This window comes from Podarcis bocagei (genome assembly GCF_964188305.1).
Source record: "Podarcis bocagei genome assembly, chromosome: Z".
In the NCBI taxonomy this organism is placed as follows: domain Eukaryota; kingdom Metazoa; phylum Chordata; class Lepidosauria; order Squamata; family Lacertidae; genus Podarcis; species Podarcis bocagei.
Genome location: NC_138140.1, coordinates 43,442,327 through 43,466,611, shown reverse-complemented (window position 1 = coordinate 43,466,611; position 24,285 = coordinate 43,442,327). Strand labels below are relative to the sequence as shown.

Here is a 24,285-nt window from a genome sequence, read left to right as displayed (position 1 = left end):
ATAATTATTATGGGACATTTTTCCAATCTCAAATTCCGTTCTCCACATTTCCACGGCAACGGGCAATTCAGTAGCATTTTAGTGTGAATTTATCTTAAGAAACACATTTTGCAGTTTTGACTAATATACACATTTATGCAAGCAATTCCCCTAATACAGTATATCCATTTTTCCCCAACAATTTCCCAAAATATGTTCTATCTGGGGTTGTTGGGGTTTTTTTCCACTTTTTACCCAGATACATGCATTTTGTTCAGTATAAGACTTCAATGCAAAAATTCAAAGGATAGCTGTGTTTCAGTTCACATATTGGTTCAAGGAATGGGTAGCTCTCATTAAAATGAAAACAAAATCAAATTTCTAGTTCATTGCTAATAATCATACAGTTTCGCATAGGCACATCCAACAACCTGTTAACTTGCTAAGTGCCCAAGGGGGTAACACTCAGGGTTTTCCTTGTGAGGCAACCATGTGTTTGCATAACTGACGATGCCTTACTGTTTTGCTTTTTGTATTTTATTCTGTGTAAGTTTATCAAGTTTTAAGTTTTTTTAATAGGACACCATTAAGCAGCACATAAAATAAATCACATTGAGAAGAAACTTTAAATTGTGTGTGCCATGGTGTTTTTAGCAATTTAATTAACCCTGACTTAGGTGGGAAAAACTGGGTGGGTTTGTTTTTTTTAACAAAAAATCAGCACACACACAGCTTTTCTGTACTTAATTACAGAGGGACCTGAGATTTCTTTAATGCAGACTTATTGCACTCCCCTCAATGCACACCCCCCCCCTTTGATCATAAGCATTAAATGCAGTACATAGTTTAATTTTTAAAACCTCTTTGGTAATGCAGACTGTAGGCCCATTTTTGTGTTTAATTTTTAAACATCACTTTAGCCCTTGACTTTACTGCTTTATTTTACTTTACTGTAGGGCCTTTCAAGAAGGCTCTTACAATTTTAAGTAGGCAGAATATTTCCTGGCATTCTCATCAACTTGCTACGAACAAGATGCCGAAGGGAAATTACTACTCAAGGGAGCGATTCTGTTGGCAACAATAGGATCTGCACAGAGAGTTGTGATGTGGGCGTACACCCGCGTTGCTTTGTTTTCACATAACGGGGGGGGGGGATCTGCTTGAAGTGGACAGACTGAAAAGATAATATATGCTAGAGAAAAATATAGTGGAGAACTAGTTCCTTGAAAGTAAAGCAAAAAACCACAAACTAACTTGGAAGCTGTGTCAACCCAACATTTATTGCCTGAGTGACGAGATGGTTCCCCACATTTAATGTATAGTGGTGCCCCGCAAGACGAATGCCTCGCAAGACGGAAAACTCGCTAGACGAAAGAGTTTTCCGTTTTGGAGGTGCTTCGCAAAACGAATTTCCTATGGGCTTGCTTCGCAAGACGACAATGTCTTGCGAGTTCCTGCTGGTTTTTTCCCTCCCCCCCTTTTTCTAAGCCGCTAAGCCGCTTATCAGCTGATCTGATCAGCAGATAAGCCGCTAAAAGCCGCTAATAGCGCTAATCCGCTAATCCGTCAATGGGCTTGCTTCGCAAGACGAAAAAACCGCTAGATGAAGAGAATCACAGAACGGATTCTTTTCGTCTTGCGAGGCACCACTGTACAGCCTTGGCCGTCCTGTAACCATTACTTAGTCGCTGTACTTTATGCTCTGGTAACCTCCAGAATGGACTACAGCAATGCACTCTATGTGGGGCTGCCTTTGAAGCTGATATAGAAACTTCAGCCAGTACAAAACATAGCATCTAGGTTGCTGGCTGGGGTTCCATAGCTTGCTGAATCAGGTCACTGACCCATCTAGTGGAGCATCCTGTTTTCACAGTGGTCCACCAGATGCCTGTGGGAAACCTACAAGCACAGGAGCTCTCTCCCCTGGTCCCATGGTTTTCAGCAACTGGTATTCAGAAGAATTTACTCCTTCCAACCATGAACACAGAGCATGGTTGCCATGGTTGGTAGCCATTGATAGTCCTTTCCTCCATCAATGTATCCAATCCTTTTTCAAAGCTGCCCAATTTAGTGACAATCACAAATACATGGAGGATACAGCCATCAATGGCGACTAGCCACAATAACTATGTTCTCCTTCCACTGTTGGGGGACGCGGGTGGTGCTGTGGTCTAAACCACAGAGCCTAGGGCTTGCCGATCGGAAGGTCGGCGGTTCGAATCCCCACAACGGGGTGAGCTCCCGTTGCTCGGTCCCTGCTCCTGCCAACCTAGCAGTTCAAAAGCACCCCAAAAAAGTGCAAGTAGATAAATAGGTACTGCTCTGGCAGAAAGGCAGACAGCATTTCCGTGTGCTGCTCTGGTTCGCCAGAATCGGCTTAGTCATGCTGGCCACATGACCTGGAAAAACTGTCTGTGGACAAACGTCAGCTCCCTTGGCCAGTAAAGCGAGATGAGCGCCGCAACCTCAGAGTCATCCATGACTGGACTTAACTGTTACCTTTACCTTTTTTTACCTCCACTGTTAGAGACAGTGTGACTCTGAATGCCAGTTGCTAGGGACTGCAGATGGGGAGAGTGTTGTGATACTCAGATTCTGCTTGAGGACTTTGCACAGACATCTGGTTGGCCACTGCGAGATCAGGATGCTGGACTAGATGGTCCTTTGTCCTGATCCAGCAAGCTCATCTTATATTCTTTTGGAGCTAGTCTTAAAGTAGAGCTGATCGAACATGCCCTGATTCCCATCTGCCCCACTATGACAACCTGCTGGACTTGCAGGGAAGATCGTTACAGGGAAGATGGTAGCAGACTAGTTAGTTGCCTTTCACTCAAGAAACGTTTTCATCCATTTCTAATCTTCAGTTTGTGGAATGTATTGTTAATCTTCTGACACCTCACAGGGTTTCAATGAGAACACTCTTAAGAGTCTACAGAATATGGTTGTCTGGGCCCCTTCCCACCAAACAAAACTTCTGCAGCAGAGAAAGCTCTTTGACCCAGTCTGTCAGATGCACCAAATTATTACTTACCCAGCAACAAGTGCTGTCAGAAGTTCAGAAATCAGAAATTGTCTTGCTTGATAGAATCTGAAGGTTAACCGGGGTAATGTGTGAAAAAGCAGGGATTGGGAACTTTTCCAATTATTGCCCCATCAACTGAGGCCAGAAAGTTCTTCCTGGGCCAAGAAATCATGTTGTGTTTTTTTAAAAAATGTTTTCCTTCATTGTTCCCAAACCAGCATGACTTGAATGAAGGGGCTGGAGAGGAAGTCAAAAGTTCACATCCAGACTTCCTCCGTATGGCACTGACTCACTATGTGAATCTTACTTCTCTGTGTGATGAGAAGGGCTCACTGTCAGGATGAAGCAAGCTGGGGAAGAAGAAGAAGAAGCCTGGGGAAATGGGTTAAGAGCAGCAAAGTACGGATCACAGAACAAGATTGTGCCCTATGCACGCTTCCCTGCTGCCCTACATAGTAAACACAGTTCAGGGCTTCAAGAAGACCCAACATTCCCTGCTCACAACTATCATCTTTCCCACAAGCAAATACATTCACTGAAGTGTGCATCTATCTACAGAGCTGCTTTACGCTACATATGCTGTATGATGCCCACTGTGGGACCCATGGAATGAAAAGCACACACCAAATAATGCAGGTGGTCTTAGATGCATGGCTAACATTCCTTCATTTATTTAAAACCTTAATTCCCACTTTTCTGCTGTTAATATCCAGGGAGGTTTACATAACATTCCTATCACAGAAAATATACTAAAACCAGCAATAATTGAAATCCACAGAGACTTGTGTGGGAAGGGAAAAGGGAGGAAGGATTGTTGTTGTTGTTTTACAAAATATTATAAATAACACAGGAAAGTTTGGAGATATTCCTCCTGATTCTGACTGTTGTGCAAGGGAGGCTGGAATAGGAAATAAGCTCTGGCAGGGATAAGGAACCTATTGCAGCCCACGGGCTACATAGCTCAGTCGGCAGAGCATGAGACTCTTAATCTCAAGGTCGTGGGTTCGAGCCCCACATTGGGCAAAAGATTCCTGCCTGCATCACAGGGGGTTGGACTAGATGACCCTCGTGGTCCCTTCCAACTCTACAATTCTATGATTCCCACAAGGGTAACCATCCAGAGGCCACATGCCTGTAACAGCACTCTCAGAGAGGAACATGATGGCTGTTATTCATTCCTCTATATGACAAAGGTAAAACACTGCACTTCAGAGGTTGGACGGCCATCTGTCATAGATGTTTAACTGAGATTCCTGCACTGCAGAGGGTTGGCCAAGAAGATCCTTGGGGTCCCCTCCATCTCTACAATTCTATGATTCAAGGACAGTGATGAAGTAGGGGCAACGCTTAGGAACACAGGAAGCTCCCTTACAACAAGCCAGTTTATTGGTCAGCACTGTCGACACTGACTGCCAGAGGTTCTCCAGAGTTTCACACAGCGGACTGTACCTGGAGGTGCTGGGAAGTGAACCTAAGTTGTCCTGCATAAAAAGCAGATACTCTGCCACTGAGCCACAGCCTTGCCCCAATCTTAACTCGTTTGCTGATCCCAAGACTGAGCCATCACATTGCTTCTCTCCTCTGCCCCCAGCCTGAGGTTATCATTTCAGTTGGATAACCCCACAGCTGTGGCACAGTGGGTCGGTGCATCTGGCTATTAACCAGAAGGTTGGTGGTTCAAGACCACCCAAGGATGGCTGTGGGCAGGATTCTTGCATTGCAAGGGGATGGACTAGATGGCTCCCGGGGTCCCTTCCGGCTCTATAATTCTATGAAAGGGCTTCAGCTAGTCTTATTTTAAACAAACAAGCAAACAGACAAACCTTCTGATTGTTAGGTATATTTTTTAAAAAATTGCTTTGGATGGAGAAATGCAAAATAAATAAAATAAATTTATTCAAGCTCTATGTTAAACAAATACCAGTGGAGCTTATAACAAAATTACAGACAAGCAATTTGAGTTCTCTCAAGGGCCTTCCATACTTCAAGAAAACATCTTCCAATTATCATAAAAAGCTATCTCCAATTTTCATAGTTCATCTATAATAAGCTGATTGAAAATGTAAAACAGAAGACTCAGGTATCCCCATATAATCTACTGTAACCGTATCCTCATGAGTAACAACAGCCAACTGAAACAACCAGACTGATACCTTGCTATTTAAATTCAGATTGCTGGGTGTTTATTTTAGAATCCCCAGTGGAGAAAAGAAACTAAATATTTGAGAGGAACAAGTATTTTCTCCTTTGTATTAATTTTCTCTCATTTGAAAGAAAATGAGAAATAAAAGAGTTGCAACAAATTAAACAGCAAATACAGATGCACAAAACACTTTTCAAGAATAATCAACAGCCCATCCATTGCACATTCAGGGAGTGAATATAGCATTTTGCTTTAGATATGGGGGGAAAACCTCCAATACCGAATCTTACTTCCAACCCTACAGTCACCAAAAAAGCCATGTTTATTTGCTGTGTATTCATGCAAACACCAGAGATTCAGTCAGCTGCCATGGCGAAGCACACATTTTATGTAGAAGTGTGGAAAAAACCTGCTTAAGCATTGGAGGGGATTTTTTTTTTTAATGTTTCAAACCAGCTCAGTCATCATTGAAGGACCAGATCCTCAACTCCATAGCAACCCTGTGATTACCATTTCCCAAATGTCCAACAGCAGAAGCCCCCTTTTTTTCCTGAATTAAAACTGGAGGTGCATTTCCACTGCTGCACCCCTAAAGGTTTAATTTTATAAAGTGTAGGAGAATGAGTTTCCTTTCCCCTTGAGTGCCCGTGTGATCATGCCACCTGATGAGAAGGAGACCATGGCCACAACCATGATGGGAAACTTCCCCCAAGGGTGGGTAATTCTGCTGTGCCTCTGCATCAGTAGTAATGGAATGATCTGATCCTACCTGAGACAGAGATAAGGGCTGAATCATCCAGCCTTAGAAGAGCCTGATGGGAAGGAAGCATGGCTTGTAAAGAGACACAATGGGTAGCTTTTGTCGAAGGTGAGTAACTCTGAGTTAATGGGAGCCTTTAGCTCACAACTGGGCAACATGCAGCCCTGACCTATTTTTAGGTGGCCTTCTGAAGCTGCCTTATTCCTTCATCCAATCCAAAATTTCTTCTTTCCTGTTCAATCCTTCCCTCTTGCCGGATCTTGTTGGCATAGGACGCTAAAGCCTGTTGACGTTTTGTGCTCTGCATTCTTACAGGCCCAGGCATTGTGCTCCCCATACCCCAACCCATATAAATAAGAGACCAATAAGACCATTTTAGATCTAAACAGGCCACAACTTTATTGAATACAGATGAAAGAGTTTTGGCTTGGGCATGGGGCAATAAAAAATAATTTTGGCCCACCTGCTGGAAGTGATGCATGCTCAATCCATTTAGGGGGGTTCCTAAGACTTACATTAAATAGGGTGACCCCTGCAGGGACCACTGACTGGGGGGAGTGCCTTAGGCCCTGTCCCCACCTGGGTACATGGACATAACCACTCCCCCCAGATCCCTTTAACAGGATACCCCAGCATTTAGAGGGGCAGTTGGAGACTACAACCTTCCCTCCATCCTAGACAAATGATTGCCCCAATGCCCAACCAGTTGTGACAATTGTTATGAGGTAGGAAAAACCACTGGGTCACTGTCAATTAGCCCAGTGAGTAAATTCCTACCTGGCCCCTTAAAGAATGGTGATCACGGTAGCCACAGCAAAGTCATTGACTATCAGCTTAAACCAAGCGTGGACGGGTGGGGAAACTCGACAAAGGAACAAACAGGTAGTGCCTCAGGTGCTGGCTGCTTAAATGGCCAAGAGGCGGAGCCAATGGAAGCCTTCCTGCTCCATGGCTCCACCCCCTGGCACAGCTCAAGCCCCAGTCTGCATCCCCATTTGCCAAAGCAGTGTGCAGGCTAGGATCCGGTTCCTGATAGGTCTATCAGGAAGGGCACTGAAGCCATGGCTCCCTCGTTGAGGCCCCAGTGGAGCCGCTGCCATCCTGCACTGCAGCCATACCAAAAGGGGTGAGCAGACTTATATGGCAGACCCAGACAGTGGGATTCACAGCTACTCTGATGGGGACTGGGATTTCTAATCTGAGACACATTGCTCCTGAAGGAATGGGGCACTCAACAGAGAAAAGCTGCCCCATCCTTACTTTAGCTAATCACTTGGATGGTACATGAATGTGTACCTGCTCCCATAAAATAATATGGGAACATAAGAATAGCCCTACCAGATTAGCTCAAAGACCTATCTAGTCCAGCATCCTTTTCTCATGGTGACCTCCCCAGATGGGGTACCTGCAAGCAGGACCTGAAAACAACAGCTCTCTCTCTTCTTGTGATTCCCAGCAATGGGTAATGAGAATCATCCTGCATCCAAGGACATAGCCATCATGGCTAGGAAGCTACTGTTTGCCTTACCCTCCACAAAATATCTTTTAAAGCCATCATAGCTGGCAGCCATCACTATATCTTGTGGAAGTGAATTCCAGAGTTTGCACACTAATGAAGTGTTTTTTTAAAAAGCAAAAAATGAAAGGTGGGCATTCAGTATTTGCTAGTGGCCTCTGCAGTGCTACATAGCACTGGCCAGAGCACAAACTGGTATCATGTGAAAAAAATTAAGTGGAATCACGTCACTGTAAACTAAATATTGATGCAAAAGAGGCTTTGTGCTTCAGCAGCTTTGACAGATGTTTCTGAGTACACATCTGCCTTTAATATGTAAATCTATCAAAAAGCAAAAACATCCCTCTTGCAAGAAAGGAAAGAAAGGAGGGGAAACATTATTCCACAGAGCAGAGGAATGGTCTCATCGGCATCTTTCCAAAAGAAGCGAGAGTCTTCTGAAACAAGCACCATGAGTCAATCGGGAAAGAGGAGAGATTATTTAAATCAGGGGCAAGGAAATTCCAACCCTCCAGATGTTGGTGGACTACAACTCCCATCATCCTGACCATCAGCCACGCTAGCTGAGGTTGAGAGTAGTCAAGAGTCTGCTAACATCTGGAGGTCACAGGTTCCCCAGCCCTGACTGAAAGTGAGAGTTGTGACCTCAGGAGTTTGAGCCCCTCGTAATGTATTTTTCAGTTTGTGGCACCACATTGACCTCCCACTTACCCACTCCCTAAAACACAGATATACTGTACAAGCCCTGCTGAATTATACAAACAACCCATCAAACCACAAACACAAGGGTGAATAATGTGCAGCTCTCCAGATGTTCTTGGAGTCAAGATTTCATCAGCGCCAACCAGCATGGTCCATGGTCAGAAGTGATGAGAGCTTGTAGTCCAAAAACATTAGGAAGTCCTTGGGTTTCCCAGCCCTGATCTACTCCATTTAAACAGTTGCATTTCAGCTAAATGCAACATTCCCTCCCAAGCCCACCTGCAGATTGCAGGACTCACTTTCAGGCCCAAGTACTGCAATGACTAGCTGGGACTGAAGGCATCCTATCTGAAGACAGTAGGAGAGTCAGATGAGCAATGAACTGCCAATAGATTCTGGATTCAACTAACTAGTCCCACATGCCAGGACTTCCACTAGTGCAACAGGACATTTTCCACCCTCTCTTTCCCACCCTCACTACACCCCAAAATTGGCTCATGTGGGTATCAGAAGAATCCCCCAGAACAGCATGCAGGGGGGGGAGGAGAGGGCAAATTGTTCCATCAGGCAGGCAGAGACTGGACTGATCTGCTTATCACTATGTTGAATTCCTCCTGTTATATATATGTGTGTGTGTGCTTGCTTGCATGCATGCATGCAGTGGAGGCAAAGAGAAAAAGACAATATCATGAATCAGTCTGGGAATTGTAGCTGAGAATTCAGTATAGAAATGGTATAGAAACTATGGAGCAGGAAAGAAAAGCAGAGCTGGGCTCAGCCTCTGCTAAACAATTAGCAGAAACTAAGAACATGAAATCTGGGAATCAATATTAATCTGAGGCCCTCTAGTTAGTTTCAATTCTTGGAGACCTAACAGAAGTGCCAATGGTACAACTCCAGTTACCAATTATAGCCCAATCCGAAGAGGGCTCTTAAGATGTCTCAAGTGACTTAGGAATGACTTCATCCCTGCAGAACAAGAAAGGGACAGGCTTCATTTCTCTGATGCACAAAGTTGTTGTTTTATTAAAGCAACAACAACTAGACTTCAAAAACTTCATCGGAAGGCTCATCTCCACTTCATAGAGTAAGTGTGGGTTCTGAACCAGAGGTGTTGATTCCTACTGAGTAATGAGGATATTTGCTGATAGCATCATCTTTTGCAAAAGTGAAAACATCAGTTAACTCTGCTCCAACGGTATCACCAGCATCAACCCTTAAGAACATTAGAGCCCTCTTAGATCATGCAAATGTTCCATCTAGCCCAGCATCCTCTTTTCACAGTGGCCAAACAAGTCCTTAAATCTGACAGATGTTTGATTCTACAACTGGCCATTTTCATCAGCATCTAATGTATCCCATTGTACCTTATGGATCCCATATCCTGCGTGAAGAACAGGTGTTACTAGTCATTAAAACTGCCTAAAACAATAATAATACCTCTCAGCAGCAAAAGAATCCACATTTCTGTGGTCATCAGCACAAGTGGAGATAGTAATATTGAAAGAGAAGACCTTATAATCTCGATTTTAGCTGTAAAATTATTTGATTTGGGGGGGAGGGGTTAAATAGAAAAGTTAGGGACACGGGTGGCGCTGTGGGTTAAACCACAGAGCCTAGGACTTGCCGATCAGAAGGTCGGCGGTTTGAATCCCCATGACGGGGTGAGCTCCCGTTGCTCAGTCCCTGCTCCTGCCAACCTAGCAGTTTGAAAGCATGCCAGTGCAAGTAGATAAATAGGTACCACTCTGGTGGGAAGGTAAACGGTGTTTCCGTGCACTGCTCTGGTTTGCCAGAAGCGGCTTAGTCATGCTGGCCACATGACCCGGAATCTGTCTGCGAACAAATGCCGGTTCCCTCGGCCTATAGCGCGAGATGAGCGCCGCAACTCCAGAGTCGGCCACTACTGGACCTAATGGTCAGGGGTCCCTTTACCTTTAAATAGAAAAGTTACTTAGGATTCACTGAGAATCTAGTTCAGTGATATTTCAGGAGTCAGATCCATTCAATAAGACCACATTAGATCTGCAAGGCATTATAGAACTGCTAAGACGCTTCCCTCACCCCTAAAACTAATTTCACACTCAATGAATCTTGCACTTGATCATGCCCAAACATAGGGAGCCCACAACAAATTTCATCAAGTGTGAACTTAGTAAGCACAACAGGGCAATACTTCAATAAACACCACCTTTTGTCCCACATTTCTGAAGAATGAATTCAACCACACCATGTACCACTACCATACTCCGAGATGCTCCTGAAATCATCCCCAGGCAAATTTATCTGTGAATTTTGGCATTCTGCATTACTTGCTCTTGCTGAATCAATGCCATGGAAAATCTCCATTATTCACACCATCTATTATGTGTGCATCATTCAATGCACAGTTTAGAACACAACTAAGTTTCTTAGGGAGCAATCCTATGCACAAGAAGCCAATGTAAGTTAAGCATTTTTAGGGTCCGTTCTTCATCAGTCTCCACTAAATGCACCTCTTCATCCTAGCTTTAACACCTGAGGTGTATATTTTTAAGATCCACCCAATTGTTTGTGACTGTAAGTCATTTTGAACTGTTTTTAAGGTTGAGTTTTAAATTGTTGTAACCCAACCTGGGATATTAGAATGAAGAGCAGGTTTTAAAAAATTAATAATGAAATAATAATGAATAATATTGATTATTAGAAATTGCATTCGAAAATTATCAGCGCAGAGAGGTTTTTTGTTGTGCTTACTCAACGTCCGCAGGTGGCTAAGTGCTTTTGTTACTTTCATTTTACAAATAATCCCTCCAGTCGTTTGCATTCTTCCCAGTCTTCCTGGGTGCCTGCACTTCCTGAAAAGCCCATGTTATCCTCAACTGGACTTAAGTGAAGGAAACTGGGGAGACTGCCTACCATGCCCCTGACAGATAAAAGGAAGGATTTCCCTTAAAAGCAAAATCCGCAAGCATACCCATTGCAGATATTCAGCAACCAACCTCTCTGGCTTACTGCACCTCAATTAAAGCCCAGGTGAGCATATCATGAGGTAACTCCTCCCCTGGGGCTTTTTCAGATCAGAAAACACAGGCAGCCAGGGAGGCTGCAGACCATCAGACAAATGTTTAATGTAAACACAAATCACCACCATCGCCCTTGGCCACCTCACACCTAATGTCAATCTTGCACATGCCAGAAATATAAGGGTATTCTAAAATTCTTAAGTGCCCTGTGAATGAGAAAGAAAAACAGAAGCTTATTTAATGGGTGGGGGGAGATGAACCCTTTAAAAGAATTTTGAGGACAGATTTTAGCATAACATTAGGTGATATGGAACCAATCCACAGTTTCTTTGATTTCTTCCACAGTCAGATTGTATTCCAGTCCCATAATAAATGGCCAGTCTGATTCATACATACAACTAAATTAATGTATCGCATAGGCAAAGCTAAACCACAAAGCTAGCAGAGTCCCTGGGACTTATTTCTCTTTGCCCCATGCCCACGAGCATTAATTCAATAGCTCTTTTAAAAAAATGGAACGCAACTTGCATAATCAGATAAATTATTAGAGGACCTATAAATCATTACCACCTAATATGACTGCAGGCAGAGTCAATGCAATTTGCAGATAAATATGAGAAATGACTGCTACTTTTTACTGAATTAAAACTGGCAAAAATTCTCAAATGACAAATGATTAAGGGAACGTTCCATTTATTTGTGAAGTAAAAGGGGAGGGAAAGCAGGCAAAAGGCAGGAATAAATCTCCCTTTTTCAAAAGTTTGTTTGCGATTTGTCGCCAAAGCTAAATATTAATCACAAAATGAACCCCCCCCCCAATATTAATTACAGGTCAGGTAGAATCAGAAACTTGAAAATGCACTATAAGTCTTAAGAGATTGTTAATAACCTTTCCTGAAATGAAATGCTAGCTAGCAATAAAAAAGGTAGAAAATGATGCCACTGGAAACTAAAAATAAAAAATATTGCCTCTGAGAAATGGAAGTGCATGCAAACTGTGGTCTACATCAGCACCCTGAAAAACAGCGCTATTACACTCTTTATTATATCCTTGTCATCTCAGGGCTAGCTAGGAGAAACTCGGCATCTAAGACTTCATTGTTCAACCTGTTCCTATCAACAAACACGATGGCACTCAAAGTAACTTGTAACAAACAGTAGTTTTTATGGCCGTCAGATACAGCATGGGCTCAACTTCACAGTGGACCCCAGTGCACCCTTCCTCTCCCTTGTTAAGACTAAGAGCATGTAGCATAACAAGCAGTGGCCAATCCTAGGGCTGTGCATTCAATTCAGCTAAAGCTTGGATGAATTCAGGCTGAGTTTGGGGGAATCCAGGTATCATTCGAATCAGGCTGAGATAGCCACAGGTCTCCACAGGTTGGGGTCTGCAACCCAGTGCAATCTAGGGTTGTCAGGGGGTGGGGCATTGGAAGGAGAGGCAGACATGTGGGCAAGAAAGAGAAACATTCAGTGGGTAATCAGAGAATTCTATCCTGTGAAGCTACAGCTTCCAGATCAGCTTCTGTAGATGCAAAGAGCAACATCCTGCAGGTCCGGAAGGGGGAAAGGAAATGTAGTCTCTCCTCTCCCCTGCTCCCCTCCCAATCATATGCTAAAAATATGATTTTAAAAACCTTTTCCCCACCCCATTTACTTTGGGGGTGGTTCCAGGTTGGGGCAGGGAGTCCCTAGTCTGACCCATGGCTGAGAATCTGATCTGGGGCTGCAGGTATTGGGGCCACAAGGCAGAGTGAGGGTGCCATGCACAGGTTTAGGAAATACAGTGTGGTGCCTCTTCAATCAGGGAGTTGTTCCCTGAGTTGGGCCTGCTGGAAGTGCAACAGCAGGGATGATTCATTTTGTAATTTAAGGGCTAATTCTGTTATCGGCAACTCAGCTAACAAAGAGGTGGTGTAGAGGTACTGCTTAGCAACCAGGTAGAGTGGCATGATGTCTACGACATCAGAGCATGTCCTCTGTTGGTTGTGTAGGTCTCAGGGAGTTTTCCTTTTTGTGTTTGGTTGAATGTCTCCTTGCTATTTACAAGGCCGGATGTAGAATCATAGAATTGTAGAGTTGGAAGGGTCCACGAGGGTCATCTAGTCCAACCCCCTGCAATGCAGGAATCTTTTGCCCAATGTGGGGCTCAAAACCATGACCCTGAGATTAAGAGATTAACCTCTTCCTCCTCAAATTACACAGCATTTTTTGCTCAGTTTCCGCAGTAAAGAGTTATCAGGATGTCTTTTCTCTCTGAACTTGGTCTGCATTATTTAAGTGACTTAGCTAACAGCATGTTTTATACTATGCTGTGGATTTAAAATGTTTGATAAGCAGTTCTGGATATTTTGTAGATCACTTTGAAACACTTTGCAAAAAGAAAAGATAAAGTAATATACTAGATAAATTGTCATCTCCTCTTTCCTGAAAAAAAGTGACTGTCTCTCTCTCCCCCCCCCCCCCCGTGCATGTGTGAAATTAAAAAGCAGAAACAGCTCGCCAGGTGGGGCAGCATAATCACAATAACTTTCCTTAACTATTCTGTTATTATTGGAAATTTTAATAAATATGATTAAAAAAAACAACAACAGGTGGGTTGCTGTTGCTTACTGTGAAGGAGAAGGGAGGGGAGGGGAGGCAGGGATGACAGGTAGCATGGTGCAAATACACTAGCAGGAGCAAGGGATTGGCTTCATGCCTCCACCAGTGTGTTTGCACTGTGCTAACCTCTCCACCATTGCACCTCTGCCCACCTTATCTGCCAGGAATGAGTATAGTGGCAGTGCCCCACCAGGGATGCCACTTCCTGTGAGAATGTAGAAGCTGCACCAAACCAACTGCAATAAGATGGCTCTTTTGTGCTAAACAGGAAGGCAAAAACTAAACCACACTCCTGCCTTGTAAAACAAAAAACCTGCAGACTCTGTAGCACAGCCATCCACCACCATGCATGGAGAATGAGATGACACAAAATCTTATTGCTGGTCCTATGCAGATGAGACACCAGGAGAAACTTGCATTAAAATAAAACTCATGTCTTATATCTCCAGTTCAGCTGTATGCTAACCACAAGGCCTGCAGGAGCCAGAGACAAAGAGACCAAAAGGAGCAGAAGGACTGAAAATGAGATGACCCTATCAGCAACCTCAGTCCAGTGGCAGAACTTTGCAAGGTGCAGTTCCCGGGTTGAATCCCTGGCACCTCCTATTTATATATTTTTCATTTATTTATTATTTAAAAGGATCAGGGAGCAGAGAGTTGGAAAGACTTCTGCCTGAGAACCTGGAGTACAGCTGCCTGTCTGCCAACTCATAGGGAAGAGAAGGAAGCACTATGTTTTCATATGAAGCCGCCTAATTTGAAGTTTTTCAAAGAACACACGAAAACAGAAATACAATGAGCCTTCCTAATTCGCTCTTCTCCAAATTTTCTGATACAAGCTCTCAAACAAATTATTACAAAAATGCATTCATTAGGGGAGAAAGTGTGCATTAAAAATGAGAAACAGAAACAGAAGCTGACAGATTCATTCATCCATGTGTCTTTTTATTTATTTGCTCAACAAAATTTTATAGACTGCATCATCCCCACCCCCAAATTAATGTACAGTGGAACCTCATGTTATGTACTGTCCTCCTTGCAAACACTGCGAATTACGAGCTCCGCTAACCCAGAAGTAGATGCCCCTTGTTGCGAACTTTGCTCTGGGATGCCCCGGCGACGTGGCAGCAGTGGGAGGCACCATTAGCGAAAGCACGCCTCGGGTTATGAACGGTTTCGGCTTAAGAACGGACCTCTGGAATGAATTAAGTTTGTAACCAGAGGTACCACTGTAAGTGGTTTGCATAACCAAAGAAGGTCACCTGTAATTGCCTAGACAAGAGGCTCCTCTAGATGTCCTGTCTATTGTGCATTCATGATCATTTGTGCTCATGCTGGTATCAGGATGGTGGTTATACCTTATCCCACTACTGAAACAGTCTGCACAGGCAAAAGATTTGGGGTGGACATACTGCTTCATTTATGAACAGTGGATGTTCCATAATTCCCTATTGAAATAATAGAATTGTAGATTTGGAAAGGATCATAGGAGTCATCTAGTCCAACGCCCTGCAATGCAGGAATATGAAATCCTGTAATGTGTGTGTGTGTGTGTGTGTGTGTGTGTGTGTGTAGTTCTGATTTATTTATTTTTCTTGCACAACAGCAGTAGAGTCCCCCTACAGATGACAATAATGTAGTAGCATTGGCAAAGCATCACAGAACACCTAATAAAGTGGAATAATGTAGACCCAACAGTAATGCACTATTAATGGCATCAATGACATGTTGCAAAATACACTTGCCAAAAAAGGTCGGGAGGCTTCTTCTGTGCTGGATGCTTCGTTCTGAGAAACACCTCTCCTCACATGGAGATTAATAGTGAGTATGCTTTTTCTGTATGTGAAGGGCTGCATGGAAATTCTCTATTGCTGCTGCAAATACATTGTAGCTGCTTAAGAAGGCCGATAAATAATATTTATGTGTGGCTACATGGCACTGTGCTGCAACATCCCCTCTTGGTGGTGCAGGTCACCTAGTCCTTCCTCTCACTTCGTTTGCTGTTTGCAGTAAACATGCCATCTCCCTTAGAGAAATGTCCTCCAAGTCAGGAATTAACGAGTGGCTGCCCTACCGCTGCGATACCGTTTCTTGCCTTAAAGGAAGATGAGAACTAGATACAGCAGGATGTGTATGGTTGCTGCCAAAGAAAGAAGCTGGTATCAGAGAGAATAATAATAATAATAATAATAATAATAATAATAATAATAATAATAATAATTAATTTTATTATTTATACCCCACCCATCTGGCTGGGCTTCCCCAGTCACTCTGGGCGGCTTCCAAAAGAATATTAAAATTCTGTGATACATCAAACATTAAAAGCTTCCCTAAACAGGGCTGCCTTCAGATGTCTTCTAAAAGTCTGGTAGTTGTTGTTCTCTTTGACATCTGGTGGGAGGGCGTTCCACAGGGAGGGTGCCACTACCGAGAAGGCCCTCTGCCTGGTTCTCTGTAACTTGGCTTCTCGCAGTGAGGGAACCGCCAGAAGGCCCTCGGTGCTGGACCTCAGTGTCCGGGTAGAACGATGGAGGTGGAGACGCTCCTTCAGGTATACTGGACCGAGGCCGTTTAGGGCTTTAAAGGTCAGCACCAACACTTTGAATTGTGCTGGCTTTTCTGCACAACAGTCTTGATAACTTGACTTAATTAATTTGTTTAATTTATTGATCCAGAACATAGGAAGAGAGCATTCTCTCTTAAACAGACTCTTCATCATGTTGACTTTCGAACTAGATGTCTCTTTTTAAAAAAAACAAAAACATTTGAAATTTACTTACAGTCCAGTGCCTATCTAAGACACCACAAGCAAATCAAGATTAAATACAAATTGGTGCCTTGATTTTGCAACCAAGAGGTCAAGTCCTAACATATTTTCTTACTGTCTGTTGCACTCAGGGCTTATCCACACTTAAGTTTTGCCCTTCTCTTTCCAGGTACAGCTCTGCACTTTAAAGCTTGGTTGTTGTTGTTGTTGTTGTTGCTCTGGAGCTTTCCCCACAAAAATCTGTTCTTTAAAGCTGCATCGGGTTTTCTATGGTTTGCCTTTTGCTCCAATACTGCTTTAAAGAGCAGGTTTTTTGGGGGGAAAGCTCCAGAGTGGGTGGGGAAGGCACTTAGGCATGGACCTTGAAAGTGCAGACTATACCATGAAAGCACAGAGGAAAGGTATGTGTGGATAAGTCCTTAGTGTGTCTTTTGAAATAAATATGCTGAGACCTACAGCTAAAAGAAGATGTGCAGAAATATAGGACAATCAAGGTTCTTTTTTCTAGTTTCATAGGCTGCGGGGTCCCACCCCCCCCAAAAAAAACACGATTCCAGAATGCACTTCCCTCAGAAGACCCAATCCAGAGCCCAAAGAAGATATTGTCAGGCTCAAATTTCTCCCACATCTCTAGCAGTGAAGTGAGGCAGGGAACACTCAAAGGAAGGGTCTTTTTAGTGGTGGCACCTTGCTTATGGATTGCCCTCTCCAGATAGGTTCACTTCACACCTATGCTACAGTGATACCTCGGGTTACATATGCGCCAGGTTACATACGCTTCAGGTTACATAGTCCGCTAACCCAGAAATAGTGCTTCAGGTTAAGAACTTTGCTTCAGATTGAGAACAGAAATCGTGCTCCGGCGGCGCGGCAGCAGCAGGAGGCCCCATTAGCTAAAGTGGTGCTTCAGGTTAAGAACAGTTTCAGGTTAATTACGGACCTCCAGAACGAATTAAGTACTTAACCTGAGGTACCACTGTATAGTCTTTGAGGCACCAGATATTTCATTCTCTCAGGCCTTTTTCTTTCTTTCTTTTTTTACAAATGATTCATTTACTCTAGTGCTTTCATAACTTTGCACTAACTTATTCCCCCCTGGTTTTATACTAGTTTTAAATTGTTTTCAGCAGTTGTCATCGTTGCTGGTTTTAGCTGTTTTGATTTATTTATATATGGTTTTAATATTTCATTACAGCTTAAAATTTTAATTGTATTTTTAATGGTATGTAAACCACCAGGGAACTCAGGGTGATATAAAAATGTAATAAATAAAGGAAGATAGCTGAATTTAATGGCAGGCAACCAACTAAGGTGCCAAGTTCAAGAATGCCCATTATGGACTACTTACTCAAATATCCTCTTTGTTATTGAATTACTCAGTCTCGCTGGCCTTTTGAGCTTCCTACTCTAAGTGCTTAAATTCTAGCTGTTCTCGCTTTGCCTAGAAAAACCTGGTAAAGCAAGAAAAGGCCACAGTAAGAAAGCTTAAGCTCATAGCTGTTAGCCTCAACGGGATCACCTCTCACCAGCTTCACATAACTGCATGAGAACCCTGGGTATGTAGATGCTTCCCTTTTGGCCTAATTCAGAACAAATCATCTAAGAACACACCCAGAATGAAGTCCTCTGAGAGCTCATTTGCAATAAACTTTGCACCACCCTTAAAGCACTACCACTGCTGGCCAGTCCATTAAGAGCTATTAGCATGTCTTCAGAACAGGAATTTGCTACCAGAGGGATATACAGAAATTCAATTTATCTACTCATGTCAGTTCCTAGTTAGTCACAAAATTATTTTCTCATCATTATCATGTTATGGAGAAACCACTCCAGGTATATTCTGACCTATGAAAGGACTCTTCAGTCAGGTCCCATTGTTCAGTCCTGGGTGAGCTCTGAAGAGATCCATTAAATAATAATAATAATAATAACAACAACAACAACAGCAACAATGGCGGGAGAAAGAAACTATGCCAGCCCACATTAAGCATGAGCCATCAATCCTAATTTATAATATGTATTAACACAGGCAGTCCATATATCCAAACAGATATCCAAACCAGGTTAAACAATTCTGAGATATGCATTCAAATGCAGAAAGGACAGTAAGATCTTGAGACCATTGAGTAATGGATGGAATGGACTTATAAAGGAAACCTAAGAAGCTGCCTTGAACTTAGACCATTAGATCATTAATCCATCTAGATACCTCATGTTACGTCCGCTTCATGTTACATTCTTTCAGGTTACGTCCCGTGGTGACCCGGAAGTACCAGAAAGGGTTACTTCTGGGTTTTGCCGCTCGCGCATGCGCAGAAGCACAAAATGACATCACGTGCACGTGCAGAAGTGGCGAATCACAACCCACGCATGCGCAGACGCGCCGCTGCGGGTTGCACTCTTTTCATGTTGCGAACAGGCCTCCGGAACGGATCCCGTTTGCAACCAGAAGTACCACTGAATCCATACTGACTACTGACTGAATCCATACTGACTACCACTGGCTCTTCAGCATTTCAGACAGGGAACATTCCCAGTCCTACCTGGAGATGTCAAGAACTGAACCTGGAACCTTTTGCATGCAGAGCAGAATATCTAATACTGAGCTATGGCCCTTCCATATGACCAAAGGAACACATGTGAAATTGACACAGGTCAGAAATAGACCAGTCATTTCACCATTACTACCATGTCTATGCAACACTGTGTATATCCCACATTGGCCATGTTCACAACATATAACTGGGTAAAATAAGCAGCAGTTACTTCATCTTACACTCACAGAAAGGTTACGATCTAGCACAGCAATCCAATCCAGATGGCGAGAAGGCAAAAACATCCTATTTTTATCCCCTCCTCCGAGTCTGTCTGCACTGAACAGACAACCGAGGCAAACACATTGCAAGTGATTAATTCCATCAGTGAATAGTAACCAACTGTTAATCTTTAGAGACATCCTGTATTCGGGGCTAAAGGTCATTTTATATCAAAGAGAGAGCGAGAAAAAAGAAAATGCAACACCAAGAAGAAAAAGAAAACACCAAGGAAAATTTCACACCAAGGAAAACAACTTTGCATACAAGTTTGCAACTTGTTTTTCTTGCAAATTTTACTTTTCTTCTACATTTCAGAGATTGTCAAAGCATTTGGCATATTTCTGGTAGAGCTGGGCCAACACTTTTGGCATTTCCCCCCCACTAGCTGTAAGGGGTGGGTGAATCTGTCAATTTCACATTCTCTGCATTTTTCATTTTTCCAGTCTTAAATTCAGTTCTCCACATGTCCACATCAGACATGTATATTTTTGTAAAGTCCTCGTGAAAACTCATCAGCACTTTAGTGCAAATTTCTCATAGCAGGCACATTTTTCTATGCTATTTTGCCTAATAAACACATTTTTTCAAAGCAATTTCCCCTAATATAATGCATTGTTGTATGTCATTTTCACCAATACGTTCAGTTTTACTCTGGTGTGGGAATTTTTGTACATATTACTCAGCTGGAGAATTTTGCATCGCAAATTTCAATGAAGAACACATTTTGAACAATGTTCCGTTTCATATTGTTCAGGAAAGTGTGGATTAGATAGGCTCACCTTTAAATGAGAACTGAATCAAATTCTGACTCTGGGTGGCCCAGAATGCCCAAGAGAGGGAAATTCGCTTTAGCATAAATTTCTATACTTCCCAAGGTACCAAAATACTTGGAAGGGGCAGGGGTAAGCCTGCCCTATCTTGGCTCCACCCAAGCCCAGCCTTCCATTGAGATGACTCCACAGCTTCTGTCACTAAACCAGCCTGTTAAGAGGTGGCTGTTACTTAATTACCCAAGAGCTCAGAGCCCAGCCAGGGCAGCATTGATCTCTTTTATTTAATTATTCAAATAAAACCTTAACCCACCTTTACACATTGATTATGTGCTCCTAAGGCAGTGTACTGTAATTCCCAATAAATTAGCAGCATTATAAAGTGTTCTGTTTTTCAGGCGGTGAGTTGTAATTTGGAGATACTTAGATTGAGATGCTGAAACTTATCTGCTGGCTGACAGGCTGATCCCTCAAGCAGCCATCTTTATTCAGCACACATGTAGAACACAGCATTATTTCCCTAATAAAATTTGATTATTATTTAATGAATTAATATACAGCTCAGATGGCTTCTAAGCGGTTTAGAAAACATAAAAGCCTGCTGTACAACAGTTGGTAAAATACACTTTTTTATAAATAAAAAAGTACACAATAAAACAATCCCATCTCAAAAAGCATTAAAACATAAACCACCATAATTAAAATGCCCAATAAGGCAATCCTGATAAAGCAGCATGACAGTTAGAACAGCAATTGCAACAGGAGATTCAGGTCAAGAGAGAAAGTGCCCCTGGTATCTTTCATAGCAAAATACATGTGTGCCATTTGCTAATGTTTTGTGCTAGACACAGAAAGGTGAAGATCAAAGAAAACTGCAAGAAAAGTATGATTGGGTAGAAACTCGTGGCGGGCGAGGGGGGAGAGACAAAGGGGGGAATGGGTCTATCTCTTAGAAATAAAAGGGAAGATGCTTCCTTTGAAAAAAAAGGGATTAGTGTAAACTACTGCCTCATGTTCTGGAAATCCCTGGCTTTTCAGAGCTGCACTGACTCCCGCAGCTTGAAGTCACTGGAACTTACTGACAAGTACAGGATAAGGTTCCTTGCACCATAGCTTCGCTCTCCATTGCCAATATCATTTTCACCCCCCCGTCTTGTATTTGTGAAAATCCAGACAACTTTCCTCTCAAGCTGTTGCATTCCTGCCTTTTCCTTGGGGTCATTCGGTTTTGTTTCCAAGCAGCAGTTTTGTAGTGACATCTTTTTTTAAAGCTGCCAACACAATTGTAATAGAAGCCTTTCAGATGTGAACCGCAGAAATGCTAGCGTCTCACCTGCCTGAAGAATGTCAGGAATGTAGTTGTTTATGTGAGGATGTTTATCTCACCTCTCAGCCAAAGCAGGCCCCAGGGGTGGGTTGCAATAATTAAAACGTAACAATAAGATACAGGACGCAAAGTACAAGACACAACAAAGCAGAAAGCAGAGAGCTAACACAACACAGTAGAAAGAAAGAAAAAATCTAGAGAACTTAAGCCAAAATCGGCTAAAATAAAATAATTAAGAGAGGTGGGTACAAAGAATCACACGAAAGGGCACAAAAAAGAGGCCTGGGACTCTCAGGGGGAGTAGCCCACAATCTGGGGAGCCAGTGTGGTGTTACGGTACCAGTAGACAGCCATTGTGCTGCAGCAGTTAGAGTGCTGGGCTAAGGACCTGGAAGGGCTGGGTTTAAATCACCACTCAGCCATGAAGCTGATCTTAGGCCAGTTACTGTGTCTTAGCCTAACCTACATCACAGGGTTGTTGTGATGATTTAATGGGCTTGAGACTCTCTCCTGGCCACATAGCGTGCTTTTCACTCTCTCACAGACACTCTTTATGGCTCCACTTTTGCACCCTCCTCAAGTGTTTCTGGAGGGCTGCCATATGTCCGGGATCCACCTATTGAAAATAGTGTCCAGGCTAAAATGTCCATAAAACCCGGATGTATGGCAACCGTTCAAAGTGTTCAAAAAAGAAAGCTCAACAACTTTTTACCTTGGCAACCCTACCAAAATGTCTGGGTTGTTTTGTCCCCACTGGTAGTTTGGCAACATACGCTCCGTCATTTCTCCAAGCAGATCTTCGCAAAAGGGATGGGGACTGAGCACCGTGGGGCTCAAGCTCCCTCTGAGCCGGTGGGAGGACGTAGGGAGGATCATGGGTTCTGCAAAGCTGTTTATGTTGGCAGAGCCTCCTGCATGCCCCATGGCCACTCTCTCCAGTGTTGGATGGCTGGTGGTGGTCTCCCTCACTTTCGGGGGAGGGGGAAGAGAAAGAGAAAGGAAGAAGGCAGCAGGAGATGCAGCCCCTCTTTGCATGTCTCCTCTCTAGCAAGGAGCATTGCTTGGAAGGGTTAAAGGAGCTGCGTCCTTTCCCTTTACCTGAGCTTCCCCGCAAGAAGGATGAGGAAGGTGGCAAGTGGTTCTGTTTGGAATGTGCCTTGGAACTCTGATATTGCCTCTTCCTTGGCTGGATGGAGGATAGAGAGGTTTACATGTGTGTGCAGAAACCAGCCTACTGTACAAAAATCAAATCCACGTTTGTTGCTCCACCCACTTCTGCCTCTGTCCCCGCCTACTACTGGCAGTGTGGCCCATGGAAGGTTGTCAAGAAGGAAATGTGGCCCTCAGGAAACCAAATGTGGTTCCCCATCACTGACTGCAGGTTTTCAGTCTCTTAAGAGACTGAATGCTTATATGGCCCCCTTCCAAAAGCAAAGAAAAAGCAGCTCAGTTGCAGAGCACCAACTTTAAACACAGGAGGCCCCCGACAAAAAAGGGCCAGGGTTGCAAAAAACAATGTGGTTTAAGTAAAGGTTGAAGGAAACAGGTGAAGATCAGGGGTGGGGTGAGGAGGGCGTGATAGCCCTCTTCAAATATCACACAGAATAGGCCAGAGGGAATAGGTCAGGGTTGCCATATTTCAAACAGCAAAAATCCAGACAGAAAAATTGTTCAGCTTTTTTTTGACAAAGTTGTTGAGCTTCTTGAGCAAATATACATGACAAACCTAGAAGAGGTGCAATATGCTTCTGATATATTTTAGTTGAGCATTAGGAGACATCTATTGATGCTAACAACAGTTTAATAATAGAACTCATTAGCTGGCGTGGGCCAGGGTGAGCTCTCCCTAGCTGAAGATCTTTAAGCGCCATGCTATAGCTCTGTGTTCCACAGTTCAAGCAGGAGGCGGGACTAGGCTGTGAGAAACAGGTGGCTGAGGAGAGCAGTCATATGCTAATAATTATGGACAGGTTGCCATGATCTGTGGAATGCCACAGATGTGGGCAGACTTTAGACTACCAAGTGTTGCGAAACTGCAGCTCCAATCATTCCTGGTCATTGGCCATGCTTGCTGGGGCTGTAATTCGGCAAACACCAGGCAGAACACAGGATGCCATTTAGTCATTGCTGTTGTTAGACTTCAGGGAGTCATAAACTGGTCTTCACCCAGACAGCTGCCAAGAGATCCATGCCCACTTTCTGCTTGCCCCCTAACTAGACAATAATATAATAATAATTTATTATTTATACCCCGCCCATCTGGCTGGGTTTCCCCAGCCACTCTGGGTGGTTTCCAACAGAATATTAAAATACAATAATCTATTAAACATTAAAAGCTTCCCTAAACAGGGCTGCCTTCAGATGTCTTCTAAAAGTCTGGTAGTTGTTCATCTCTTTGACATCTGATGGGAGGGTGTTCCACAGGGTGGGTGCCACTACCAAGAAGGCCCTCTGCCTGGTTCCCTGTAACTTGGCTTCTCGCAGTGAGGGAACCACAGATGGCCCTCAGAGCTGGACCTCGTGTCTGGGCAGAAGGATGGGGGTAGAGATGCTCCTTCAGGTATACTGGACCAAGGCCATTTAGGGCTTTAAAGGTCAGCACATATGCTCCAACATTCATATTCTCCAACATTCCTCAGATAAAACAGGGGCAGTTCTCACTCCCCCTGCCCAACTGAGCCTCCTCATCTCCCCATTTTTGTCCCCCACCCCCACTAGAGCATTTCCTATCAGAAGAAGGGTGAGTGCCGCCACCACTATACCAGTGGGACACAGCACAAAAGCCCTCCACCTTCCTGAGAAAACCCCTTAATCCCAAATTTATTTTATTTCATTATTTGGTAAATTTGAAAACAGAAACGCATACACTGATAA

The 24,285-nt window shown here is 43.4% G+C and overlaps 1 protein-coding gene across 1 annotated transcript in view; it reads right to left on the bottom strand.

The window, feature by feature from the left end:
* IL1RAPL2 (interleukin 1 receptor accessory protein like 2) overlaps window positions 1-24,285 on the bottom strand; it is a 490,204-nt gene that overhangs the window by 355,791 nt on the left and 110,128 nt on the right.